This window comes from Anas acuta, chromosome 3, assembly GCF_963932015.1.
Source record: "Anas acuta chromosome 3, bAnaAcu1.1, whole genome shotgun sequence".
Lineage (NCBI taxonomy): Eukaryota > Metazoa > Chordata > Aves > Anseriformes > Anatidae > Anas > Anas acuta.
In genome coordinates, this window is record NC_088981.1 from 68544231 (window position 1) to 68558034 (window position 13804).

The 13804-nt window shown below is 39.2% G+C and overlaps 1 protein-coding gene across 4 annotated transcripts in view; it reads left to right on the plus strand.

The window, feature by feature from the left end:
- The first annotated feature begins 974 nt into the window (after positions 1-974).
- Positions 975-13804, plus strand: part of HS3ST5 (heparan sulfate-glucosamine 3-sulfotransferase 5) — a 196949-nt gene continuing 184119 nt past the window's right edge. For 2 of the 4 annotated variants that reach the window (XM_068677667.1, XM_068677665.1), the window contains exon 1: positions 2967-3136. The gene's annotated coding sequence lies outside the window, so the exon portion shown is untranslated. Of the gene's footprint in view, positions 1789-1824; positions 2838-2966; positions 3137-13804 lie in introns of those variants that run through there. The other 2 variants (XM_068677669.1, XM_068677666.1) reach the window with 2 other exon arrangements.

The window sequence follows — 13804 nt, forward strand, 5'->3', positions numbered from 1 at the left end:
TTCCATCCCCACACCAGACAGCTCCATTAAGCAGGGAAAAATTTAAATTCTATGAATGTAGATTTTCTAAAACAAATATTTTAGCACATTACAATTAGGAAATTAGGATGTCAGCCTAACGCTAAAATGTCTTATGAAGAAAAAAAAAATGTGTTTTTTTTTTTTGTACATGCAATCTTTCATATTCTTTCTGTATCAGTAATTCTATGGCTTCTCCACTTTTTTATAGATCTCAGCAGGGGGCTTAAGAATTCTGGTTTTATCTTTGCTTCTTTTCTGTACTCATTTTCAATACTATTTTTTAAATGATTTTGAACTATGTTATTTATATAATGGGTATATACATATACAGCATCTATGTGTGCACAAACAGTGATGTATAAAAATATAACTTCAGAAAATGTATTTGGATTAAAGGACATATATACATATATTGCCCCTTCCCTGGAGATTATTTGCCCTGTCCCTGGAGGTGTTCAAGGCCAGACTGGACAGAGCCTTGGCCAACCTCATCTAGTGGATGGCATCCCTGCATGTGGCAGGAGGGTTGGAGTTAGATATCTTTAAGGTCCCTTCCAACCCAAGCCATTCTATGGTTCTTTGATTCTATGATGTATTTCATATATAGGGAATAAAGAAACAAAAAAGACATATATCCCATTTTCATACTCTAGTTGATATGTTGGGCTTTGCTTTGTTTCTCTAGAAATTGAACTAAACTTCAAATGGCACGTAGTCTAAAAATAATGAAATAGTGAATAGATAATGAAATAGTGAAGTTCAAAATACATGTTACAAAGTATGATTTTTTCATATGTCAATGTCTACCTTTGTACATAGTACGTTAAGCATGGACGAATGTTTTTAATCCAAAAAATGAACACAAAGTAGCTGAAAAACACAATGTAATTCATTCTTACTGCTTTATTATTAAAGAACCCCTTTTTTTAATTGCAACGTGGGAGAGTGGAGTTTACTACAAAAAGAAAATGCCTTGTCTTTAGAACACAAGAATTTGATCGTGTGCTACTGTTGCCTGCCAACAATGAGCTAAAGAGGTTAATGGATCATAGCTCTGGCAAACAGCCATGCTACCTCCAGCTCAATACGTTTAACTGTGTAATCTGGGTTGAGATTTGGTGCTGTTTGTTTTTTCCTGTTGGTGGCTTTGTTTTAAATCAGGGCATGAGTCGTTGGTAAATAAAAGTTAGATTTTATCTGATCTTTTCCTGAAAACAACACCATTCATCACTGGATTTCCACAGCTGGAGGAACGACGGATAGCAGCAGTGGCCTCCTGCGCTTGGAGGCTCCTTGCTCCACAGGGCACGGGCGTGGAACTTGCGTGGGGAGGAGAAGGAGGGCTGTGGGGATCTTTATTGTTTATTATTTTTATTTTTTTTTTTATTTTTAGGCACAGAAGTTGAGGGAGGGAACTACAGCCGGGAAGGGCAAGCACACCAAAAGTACTAGCTCCCCCTCTCCCATCTTGCACGCTTCTTGGGTACGCTGCTGGAAGAGGCAGGCAGTGGAGGCAGCGTTACAATGCGAATCACAAAGCGAGCAACTTCCAATGCTCTTGTGGCTATTTTGGATTTCTCTCCCGAGAGCAGGCTTTTTTTGGTGTGTGTTGCCCCCCCTCCAACCCTCCCTTTCCATATGATTGTTATAATTATTCTCTCCCTCCCTCCCTTCTCCGCCGGCTCCCCCCTCCCCGCCACGAAACCCGGCAATAAGGATGCACCGTCCTCGGTCCTCTTTCGGCAGGTCATTGCTCTCGGGCGGAAGGTGAGCCGGGATGGGGAAGGAGAAGCGTTTGCAGGCAGGAGAAGGAGCACCGCACCGCTGTCCGGCTGAGGCGGGCCCTCGCCGCCTCTTCCTTATTCCGCCGCGGCTGCTCCTGGGGCCCGCCGGCAGCTCCCGGGGGCAACAGCCCCCCAAACCTCTCCGGCCTCGTCCCGGGGAGGCCAGCCTCCGCTTTGCCCGGCGGAGCCCGGCCTCTGCCCGCGGAGGGGCCGCACAGCGCCGGCGGAGGGCCCTGCCCTGCACCTGCCTCGGCGGGCTGGGAGGGAGGAGAGGAAGGAGGGAAGAAGGGAGGGATGGAGGGAGGGAGGAAGGAGGGAGAGAGGGAGGCTCCTCTGTGCGCGGGGAGAGGCTCAGGCTCTCAGCTGGGCGCTCCCGGCAGCTGCTGCCGTGCTGCACCGCGGGCGGTGGCGGCTCCCAGCGCGGCGGGAGCGCGCCTGTGCCGCGGGACCGCAGAGCTTCGAGGCGGGGGGCTAGGAGCTCAGCCGGGAAGTACAGCCAGAGAGTTGCGCTGTTTTCTGTTTCTAATTTTCCTTTTTGTTTCTTTTTTTTTTTTTTTTTGGCTATTAAGCTTTTTTATACATATTATTTTTAACCCACCCCCCCCTTCACCCCCCGCCCCGCTCCCACCCGACTGCGGTGCGTGTGCCACCAGGGGAGGATGCGCGGCTCCCCCAGCTCCAGCCCCGGCAGCTCCGGCCGCGGCGGCGGGTCGCGGGGGGCCGCGGAGGGCCGCGGGGCCGGGGGCGTGCTGAGCCGCACCTGGCCGCGCCGTGCTGCGCCCCCCCAACTCCGCCACCTCTCCCCACTGCCCCTCGCTGCCTGAGTGCGCGCTCGGCCGTGCCCGGCAGCGCACGCACCGAGGCACTCACTCACTGACTAGCAGCACTCTGCTGAGCTGCCCAGGCTGCCGAGCAGCGCCGCCAGGAGCCCCCTTCCTTCCTTCCTCCCTCCTTCCCTCCCTCCTTCTCCTCCTCCTACTCCTCCTTCTCCTCCTTCTCCTCCCTCGCTCCCGCCGCTCTGGAGGATGCCCGGTAAGTAGCGGCGAGGACCAGCACCTCTGCCGGTGCGTGATCTCACGGCTTAGGGACCGCTTTATAATGCTGCCGCCCGCCGGGGGGGGGCGCGGGGGGAAGAGGGGAGGGGAGAGGAGATGACAGCAATCCGAGGCGGGAGGCGGCGGGGCTGGCCGGGTGCTCCTCAGAAGGACTTTTAGCTGCGCTCCCGGGGTTCGGATGTGGGCGCCGAGGGACGGGGTCCGTTCGCCGCAGCGGGCACCGGCCGGGGCGGGGGCGCCTCGCCTGCGCTGCGGGCTGTCGCCTGCTGCATCGTGGTGAGTACGGGGCTCCGAGCCGCTCCGGAGTCCCTAGGGGACGGAGGAGAGGTGGAGGATGCCTTGCCGGGCTGGGGGCCCTCGGAGGTGGCTCCGCTCCGCGCTTTGCCGGAGCCGGGGCTCGGAGCGCACGGTGCCCCCGGTGCGCACCGGGGCCGGTGTCCTGCTCTCCGTGCCTCGGTTTTGGAGGCGTCCCCTGGGGTTGCCGGCGGGGTCCGGTGTTTTGTGGAGCCTGGAGCTCCTCACCTGCCGAGGGAGGCGGCCAGGTGCCCCGGCACCGCTGTCACACCGTGCCCGGAGCTCCCCTGCCCCTGTCCCGTGCCGTGGGCTCCAAAAGCGGCCGTCCCCCAGGGAAGGAAGGCTCGATGTTTGCAAAACGCTCGCCGTCGACTCAGCGCACAGCGGTGCTGAGCTGGGGCTTGCGCACGGCCAACTCCTCGCAGCCCGGCGTCCCAGCCCGCTGCCGGACTGCCAGAGGGCAGCGGGGCTTTGCTTCGGCTGCACCGCCGGGCGTGATGTGCAGGAAAGGCAGACAAAAGCTGGTGGGTGCTGCAGGTCGAAAAGTGGGTTTTAGTAAAGTGGATTTTGGTAAAATGTTTTTCTTACTTTTAACTTTGACAATGATGTCTTTTCTCACTGCATTTTGCAAACTGGGCACGATCACTCTCCCATTGACTTCAGAGAAAGAAGGTTTTGGCCAATGCAGAGTACTTTTCAAATGAAGGGGACTGGGCAGAAGGCTGTGAGAAGGTGAAGTGAGAGAGATGCATAAAAGAAACTTCATTTCAAAAAGATAGCCTTTTTAACCAAAGAGATTTAGCTGCACTCAGCCGGAAATATTTTCTGGATTGCCATTCCCACTTTGCAATGAACAAGTATCAGAATGATTTCTTGATGTGTTTGACATCAAGATGGACTGAAGCCCATTGTTTTACACACAGACATTACAAAATATTATCAGATTCACACCTTATACTATTATGGTGTTGTATACCTTTTTTCTTACTAAAATGTTAGAAGCAGTGGGAGACCAGATCCAAAACTCTCTGAGGCTACTGGATGGGCTTGCACTGACTTCAGTGGCCTGTGGATCAGGCCCAGAAAGGTTCAGTAGAGAGGTAATAGGAGAGATGTGAAGAAAAGTGTGAGGAAAGGTGTTGCATAAGCATTTAACTCATGAGCAGCCTCCCTCTAGGGAGGAGAAAATCTAAATGTGCATTACTTTCTTATTCAGTTTTAAAGAACTCTTTCACAACACAGATACAAATAAGAAATAATGCTTCTGTTTAATAATTAAAATGTCCATATTCATATGGACTGTAAATAAGATTTTATGAAGAAAAAAAAAAAAAAAAAGATCCATTAGCAAATGGAAGTTCTAGTTCACTGAACATCTTCTGTTCAGTGCAATATTTAGACTTATTTAGAATAGTCAGATATATAATTAAATATAGTATAAAAAATGCCATTTGAATATAATGGCAAAAGTTATTCTTACTCCCCGTAACCTGACTAACCTCTCACTTGGTTGGAATGTATTTAAAAAGGAAGTGTGAAGAAATGCTTTTATTTTACTTTATTTTCAAATCTGAGTGCTGGAAGAACCCCCAAAATACTGCTAGTTGTCCACAACTTGTCAAGTATCATAATTATGACCATATCTCATGAAGACTTTGACTATTACATTGTGATAAATAAGTGTTCCTTAAGAATAACAACCTTTCTCAGTTAAGGTTCAATAATAATGTTTCTGTACTGTGTGTGTGTGTTAATAGGCGAGTGTAGAAAAACTTTGAGGTACTGCATTTCTCCTTCAGTTTTGTTTGTAAGCATCTGGTAAATTTGTCATTGGTGATTGAACAGAATGTACCACACTATGAACAGGTTAAGATGTTCATGTTACAAAGGATTTTTTAAAAAAAAAAAAAAAACACTCTAGAATGGACAAATGCTTCACTGATTATTTCTTTTGCTTCTTGCCTTGTAATTATATAGGGGAGATGAAAAATCCTTCCTCATATGTCATATTCATTTCTGATTTTCCTATGAAGTCAAACGTGCCTTTTATCACATATCATATATGGGAGTGGAGGATACATATTTTATGGGACACATTATGGAAAAATAATTATTCTGAATTTCTTTGTTGCTTCTTTTCTCTACTCTATCTGCTCTTTACTCACACACCATAATACCACAATCTATTTTTGCTGATAGTATTTCAATTTAAAGTCAAATGTTAAAATATAATTATTACGTATTAAGAGTTTGGGGCCACTTGTTGGTGGTGGTGGTTGTAGTTGATTGTCAGTTTGTTGTTGTTGTTGTTTTGGTTTGTTTGTTTGTTTATTTTGTGGTTCAAATCTATCTTTATTTCTCTTTCCTTGTTTGGATGAGGAGAGTCAGTAGTTCACAAAATTATGATACATACTAAAATAAATCTTCTGTTTTGTCCTGAGAGCCATTGGTGTGAAATTCTATATTCTTTTCACTTTGATGTTTCAGTATTTCCTCCTCATATGTGCATGTGGGAATACAGCCAGATTTTCTTGTGGGCAGCATCTGCAAAATAGAAAGTTGTTGGTTTTTTTTTTTTTTTTTTTTAGTTTACCTGTAACTGAAGAGTATGTAAAATTTGAGTATGTAAGGCAGAGTCAAAGGAAACCAGATAATGAAGTACAGAGAACCACTTGGAGAACATTTTGAATTCCTGTTGCTCACTTCTAGCATCTTTATAACCTCATCTTGTTTAACAAGGATAACTTACTCACTTGTAGTGTCTTTATAAACCTCACCCTACAGAACAAGTGCTGCTTATCTTAATTCAGATATCTCTTTTTCTAGGCTACTACAATTTTGCTGTCATTTTCTTGACTCTGAAACATGTTTATGGCATTGTATTACTGTGTTATTAAGTGAACAGTCACAGGTGTTTACAGGTCTCGGTGTTCAAATATAGGAAATAATCATGATGAGATTATTTAAAGCTGACTTTGTGATTATTACATCTCTAAAAAACTTTTTCAAAATAAATTTTATCATTTGTTAATGACAGAAGACAATTGTCAGATAATTTATTTAGACTATATTCTTATATCCAGCAATTTAAGAACAAAAAGCTTCCACTGTAGCTCAAATCAATCAAAATATTGGTTTTAGGTTATACATTGTACATATGGAACCTAGCATGTAAAGCAGATGGTATGTAAAATTATTCATAGCATGTCTGGAGAACCATACAATATCCAAATGCAGTGCAACAGAACGTGGAAAGAGTGCCACATTCGCATGTAACTTAAAATATCAGTCACTGGCCTATGTCTAGTCTCAACTGCACTTCGTTTTCATGTGTGTATGTGTTTGTGCAGGTACATGTGTTCAATTTTTTCTTACTTCATTCAAGACCTTTCCTTTATAGGTCTTCCCTAGAAAAGTGTTCAGGCTGAAATGATACGGCATTGACTGAATGAAATAAAGGTGGATATAGAAGAAAAACTAGTTTGGCTTAGTTATGGTTTACAATGCAGTTGCACAAAAATTTAAAATTAACAGAACAGAACAGAAGTTTTAGTCTTGTAAAAAAAAATAGCCAAACATCATTTTCTAACAAGACTGGGTTCATCTGTATTATTTATGAATTTCATTTGCCCATTCCAGCAATAGTACTTATGAGTACTTCTGGCCTATTACATAAATACTGTTAGCACCACACATTCTCTCTCTCAAGTATTACAAATCTGTAAGTTCAACTTTTCTTCCTGAAAAAAAAAAAAAAAAAAAAAAAAAAAAAAAAAAAAAAAAAAACTATTACTGTGCATTGTTAACATAGAAGATTAAATGATCATTGCAGAAAGATTCACATCATAAAAACCCTTAAATAAATATTAGGTTTTTAGTTAACATTTGCTAACCTGAAAGGGACCTAATCACACACAGAGTTTTGTTGTACACAGATGTTTTCCTGACCAATGACCATGAAAAGCAATATTTTTCCAAAGTTTATTCAAGTGTTTAAATGTGTGCTTATGAAATTTAGTCAGTCACGCATCTCTCTCTCTCCCTCTCTCTCATTGGCAGGGGAAAAGTTTGAAATGTTTCTACTTAAAATAGATAAATAAATAATTGTATATAAGTGCTGCAAGCCATTAACTATTTTAAAAAGATTTGGGTAGCAATAGTCTTTGATGATATTTCTAAACCAAATGAGCTATTATAGACAAGATCTGAAAGATGAAGTTTGTAATGAAAGATTGCCACAAAATAAATTCTAAATGTCTGGAACCAGTATTATATAAGGTAGACTTTACTAGCTATTTTTTTTAAGATTCAGCCATTTTTCAAGGAGGCAAATTTAAGGAATGACCCCCTGTTTAAACTGTTGAATATTCCCAAATATTTTAATATTTTAAAAGTTTTAAAGCTACCTGAGTTGGTATAGAATGTCTTATGCTACAAAAAAAAAAAGTTAATTCCTGGTACTATTCATGCCCTGGCACCTTTAGTCCATATGCATCTTCTTGTTTGCAAGCAAATGTTGCTTGAGAAAATATAAATTTCTGGGGGATTAAACTAGCAGATTTACCCTGATATGTTACAGAACAGTGTCTATCAATCCATTCCTTTTGGAGTTGAAAGAACTTCTACCCATTCAAATCGTTTTAACACAATCTTGTATTATAATGGCTTGAACAATCTCGACTGCACATAGTTGCTGGAGTCTCCAAAGGGCTGTCATAAATAAAACTATTAGACTTTATTGTAGCAGACAAATATTCAAAATCTACCAAGGGATGACAGGATTTTGCATTGAAGCACAAATCGCTACAAAATGTCTGTGAATACTAAAAAATGATTGGTAGAAGGACATCATGAACCAATTTATAATCTACATATATATGTGCTATTTTTTTCTTTAAAAGTATATAAAGGAAATATTAATATTAATGGATTAATCCTATATATAATTAATTGGAAACTGAGCCAATGAATAAAGGATTTGTCCTCTACAACGGTTACTTTAGCTTGCTCAGCAGCATGTAAACTTTCTACACTAGCTGACAGACTCTCAACTTAAATCAAAACCTCCCTTTGCAACCTGGCATTGCTACTATGATGACAGCATCAGAAAACTGGCATCTCATGGGAGTCAGTTTACATCAATGGAAATGGATTTACTCTTCAACCTAGATTCTGTGCAGACAGGTTTGTTTTCATTTTTCCTCTTACCACATGTAAGAAGAAAGTATGTACTATGTACCACATAATACAGAAGGCATGGCTTTTGCCAGAAATGCAGATACAACTGAGTTTGGCAAAAAACTTAACTGAACTTAGAGACAAATTTTGAAATAGTAGAGACATGGCAAACTGAGGTTAAAATATACACTGATTAGTTTTGTTTTGTTTTATTTCATGAGAGGAAAAATATATTCTTTCATAAAAAAAATCTTTAAGACAGAAGTAAAATGGAAAAATTAAAGCAACTGAGGTTCAAAATAAAATTACAAAAGTTAAGTTACCTAACATGTTCCTGCCACAGGAACATTAACTAAAGATAGTAGGTTGGGAGCTTCAAAAGAAGATAAAAGACAGAAAATAACCATTTTGTGTCTTGGAAATCTAGATGGCCCCAGAAGATTTTATGTGTATCTGCATACACATTTATCTATGTATTTATACACACTCTTTTCTTTTTCAGTATAAAAATATGCATAATTTTCATCTTTGTTATTGTCTGGTTTCCTCATCCCTAGCAGGAATTTGCTGGTTGTTCTTTCTTTCTGAACAAGAAGGCATGGAGGAAGATGTGACAGCACAATAAATAGCTGAGAGTGGTTAAACTCTTTCCTGAAGGTAAAACAACAGGGTCCAATGGTTCTCCTGCAGAATGTTTTCAACCCAAGGCTATAAATAATATCCAGTGCAGACAAAAATAAAAAATAGAAAATCCCCTAATCCCAAAAAAGGAGAAAACAAAATGAATCTTCACTTCGGTGTCTGAAGCCAGCGTTACACTATGTCCTGAAAAACATGAAACTGAAAGATCTTTTCCCAGCTACAAGCTAGTGTCATCTAAAATCACAGTCAAGATCTTCCTTCTATGGCTCAAAAAACAGCTATAATCTTATATGGAAGAGCCAGGAAAGAAGGAAAGATCATCCCTGAATGCAATGTGCAGAAAAATGGAAGATGATATATTTAACACTATACTCAATTTAACACAGTAAATACCATTTTTAACATCTATTTCTGATGTTGAAAAAGCAGTTACCTGAATTGAGTGGAGTTAACTCTGGCATGATGACAGAAGATTTTGAAAAAAATTATTTTAAATAATTTCCTGCTGCACATCTTCACCTTATCAATAGCTGTATAAGTATAAATAATGGCAGAGGTGGCAGCAAATCTCTACTATTTCTAATTCCACATTCCTAGGATTCACATTAATCCTAAAAGGATTAATCTGCAATGTAAAGTAAAAGAGATTTGCATTAGGGAAAAGGTCTATTGATATAGTATAGCGTATATGAGTAGAGTTACACAACATGTATTTGTATTCTGGTGGAAAATTATATTCCTGAATGAAGTAAAATATGGCTAAAATAATCTACTAGAATCTTTTTTTGATAAATAGCTCTAAAAGAGAAAATATGACTGATTAGCTAATTACCAACCAGTCAGTCTTCACTCAGAGGTAGAAATAATTTGAGAATTAATGAAAATTCCTTCTAGGATTAGAAGCTCACAGTTTACATATACCAAACAGTTCTGGTTACATTTGACATTACTATCCTCTCTTTCATAGTGGTTTCTAATCTAAGAATGAAATGTGCTTCCTTTATATATAACCAAAGTACTCAGGCTTCAAAAAGGTGAATCATGCAACTATGGAAAATGAAATACAGTCCTTCACTCAGGACTTTCCTCACATAAAATTCAGGACTGATTGCTTATGGTTGCTTTCCCAGCAGCTCCTTCATGACTGCTTTGAGGTAGATCCAGGTAAATATGAATCAACAGCTGTTTCTTCCCTTATATATCAGACCTATGGTCCTGTAACTGCTAGCCTCTCCTGGAGGCTAGCACAGACTGTTTATGATGCAGGTGTTTGGAGAGACATTTTTTGATACTTCCCTTTTACACAACTTACTAGCAAGAAACAACAAAGGATATATTTCATGACATAAGCCTTACTTACCAGCTTTATACCTACACAGAAATAGTTTTCTTTAACAAAAAAAAAAAAAAAAAAAGAGAAAAAGAAAAAAATAATAAAAAAAAGAGTTGAAAAAGATTTTTCTGTTGTTTAGATTTGACAACTGTCTTCTTCTCGAACAAAGAAAAACAGAAACTTTTGTGGTTTGTTTGCTTCAGAACCAAAAACATGTATATGCTACTTCAGTATGTGTATATCATTTTCCTTTTCTGTTTTTCTTGCTGGAGAAGCAGGGAGAAATTTCAGTGAGAAAAAGAAAAAAAAAAAAAGCATAAATTTTTTAATCTTTTTTTTTTTTTTTGCACATGGTAAAAATATCTGCTTAATCCCACTTTATTCTTTCATTATTTTGAAAATATTCTGTATTAAATTTAAAAATAAATGATATCAATGAAAATTGGAGTAAACTTTTTTTTTTTATTTATTTCAAAAGTCCTGTCTTTGAAAACATTTTAGTCAGCTCCGATGAAAAGCAGGGAGTTGGTTGAAATTCCTTTGTTGTATGATTTTTCAGACTTAAATCCTTTGAAACCAAAGCTGTCTGTAGAAAAGGTGTGTTTTCATGTTTTCTGTGTGCTGTGATGATAAACTAATTAAAGGTATACTTTTTATTTCTTTTTATTTTTCCCAGCTATAAAATGATTATTTGTAAAAAATAATAAGAAACTGAAAAAAAAAAAAAAAAAAAAAAAAACACTACAAAATACTGACACAAGACTCTTGATTTGTCCCTAGTCATAATGTTTTATTTCTAAATTTTAATATTTTTAAAGTCATTTTAAAACTTCCAAAAATAATTTTAAAAACTCTGAATGTGTTTCTGGTGAGTAGAATACCTTTTATTTTGTTCTAGAGCACACATCTCTAGAATAGATCACATTTTTGTCTGCTGGATCACAAGAAACTATTATCCTTGGAAAGGTAAGCAGGTGCTTTCCTGGAAAGGTACTAGTTAGTGAAGTGTTGATTATTATTTTATTCCTGAATGCAACTCATATAATGAGGAAGACTTTAGGTGACAACAGAAAGAAAGGAACAAGAAAGTGTTCTTGTTTGGTTGATTGTTGTTGTTTTGCCATAAATAAAGAAAACAGTGAGTAGGAAATCAAACATATCTTTCTAACAAGTTTAAGAGGGAAATGTCCTCTGACCATGCAGTATTTAGGCTCAGGATGTAGATATTAAAAGACAATTAGTTGCCATTTGGAAAGAAATCTAATTTGCCTAGCTTACCGCTTCAGGAATTTAAGTTTAATATATGTTGCTTATGTGACTTGACAACGTATCAGTAAGTCATGCTTATAAATGAGACAGCTTGCTTCTGATCTGGGATGTGTACCAGCATCAGTGCACTGGATCAGTATGGAATACACAGCATGGGGAGACACAGCACAGTCCCCAGCACAGTGATAGGCAGAAGCTGGCCACTCACTTATGTTTATCCCCCAGGGACACATGAGAACAGATTTGTCAGGGTTTCTCTCTTTTATTCCAGTAATAATTAGACCATAAGTGGAAAAATTTACTGTTGGCCGCAGCACATTGTTGATTGGAAGTGTGGATTTTATTTTTATTTTTTCCTATTACAACTGCATTTCTGTTCTTTGCTTATATTTTATGATTGAATAACACAAGGCATCCCTCTAGCCTTGATGTCAGCTAATCATGGCCACTTCCATATGGTTAAACTCTTGTAGCCTCCGGAGCACAGGCTGCAACTAACCTGCCTCTTGGGAGCCATCCCAAGTCTGGGCATGCGCCCTGGCCGTGCCCAGAAAGCCCTTGGGAAGCAGCTGGTCAAGCAGCCAGGATCAAATGAGGCATTGCCTTGAAAAAAAAATGTATTAAACATATTTTAGAAAACAACAGTTGATCATGGACTATTTAATTCACTTGCATAGTTGTAGTTGTAATAGTATTTAGGTCAGTATAAGAACTCCATATACATACATATTTTATTTATTTATTTATATATATATTTTTTCTGAATGATAATGAGCTCCACTGATTTAAGTTGTGCTATTACAGCAGAGCATGACATTTTTATAAATCATGTAAAACAGGCTTAATATTTATTTGTAAATAGCCATCAACTGTGGTATGTACATCAGTGTTCTGAGAGTACCAGAAGATTTAAACGTGATAAAATGTTTTAGGAAATGATAGCTCCTTTTCTGCAGTTTCTATTTATAGTTGTTTCTTATTGAATGCTGAAGTCAGTTTGTTGAGAAATTGCTGTTATAGGAAAGCTATTGTCTACAGTACATTTGTTGTCAGAATTTTGTAAAGCATTGAAAAACCTGTTTTAGAAAAGTAAGAGTACAAGCACTTCTTAAAGATATATTAATAACTTTTGCCAGAGAATACAAATGTAGACAGAAATGCTTGATTGGTAGTATATTCCGTATTCTGTGTGTCAGAAAAAAAAATCATGTCAAACATTTTAAGGTGCTGTCTCAGAAATCAAACTCCTTCAAGCTTTAAAATACAGACACCCTCAGCTAACAGTGAAAATTAAGCTTACTAAGGCAGTTGGATAAACTTTTAATAAGTAAATGCACAACACTGGACAAATTGCATAAAAAAATAATACTTCATTTAATTATGGAGGAAAAATACCCTCATTTTTACTTGTTCTTATCACAAGTTTTCATTTCTTGGTATTTAGCATCACTGTTACTTATTTTGCAACATCTACAAGTCACCTTTTTTACTCTTTCTTCATATTTTACTGCTGAGCTTCAGCAAAGTTTTATGAGTGTTTCATGGATGTGGGGCAACACAACCTGAAAAATATTGAAAACATATCTGGCTGTGGGTAAATCAAAGCGTCTTACATGAAGCCCAGGAGATACTCTGCTTCTCACTGCTAATCCTTCAGTACCATTTTTGTGGTTCATGGACTAAATATAAAAATTACAGTGCTCCTGGGGGAAAGTCTCCTATCAGAGAGAGGACTTTCCAATAGCAAAATAATGGCCTCCAACTATTATGACTGCAGTTATGTGGTTATACCAAGTCCTGGGGACAAGGTCATGAGGTTCTGGTGGCTTTTCTGGACAATGCTTTAAGTCAGAGCTCATGGAGGTTGCATTGATTTAATACCTTTGGTGATTTGAACTTGGGAGGGAGAACAAACTTAAATCTTTTAGCCATTTCGTTCTCTTGAGTGAGGCTTTTAGGATTTTATCTCTCAGGGGAGTTTCAAGGAGTCTTGACTTTACCATTGTGTAAGCACATATATAAGCTACCTGGTGGACATAACCTACAAAAATCTGGATCTGAATCTGATAAACAGACAACAGTCAAATAGACAACAGTCAAATATCAGTTTCACTATTCAGCAGGAGCTATTTGGTTAGAAAATTCAAATGAAGCATATCAGGATTCTGAAATCAGATTTGTTTTAGAGGTCTGCATGATATATAAATCACTTTACTTTTCTCTTGTAA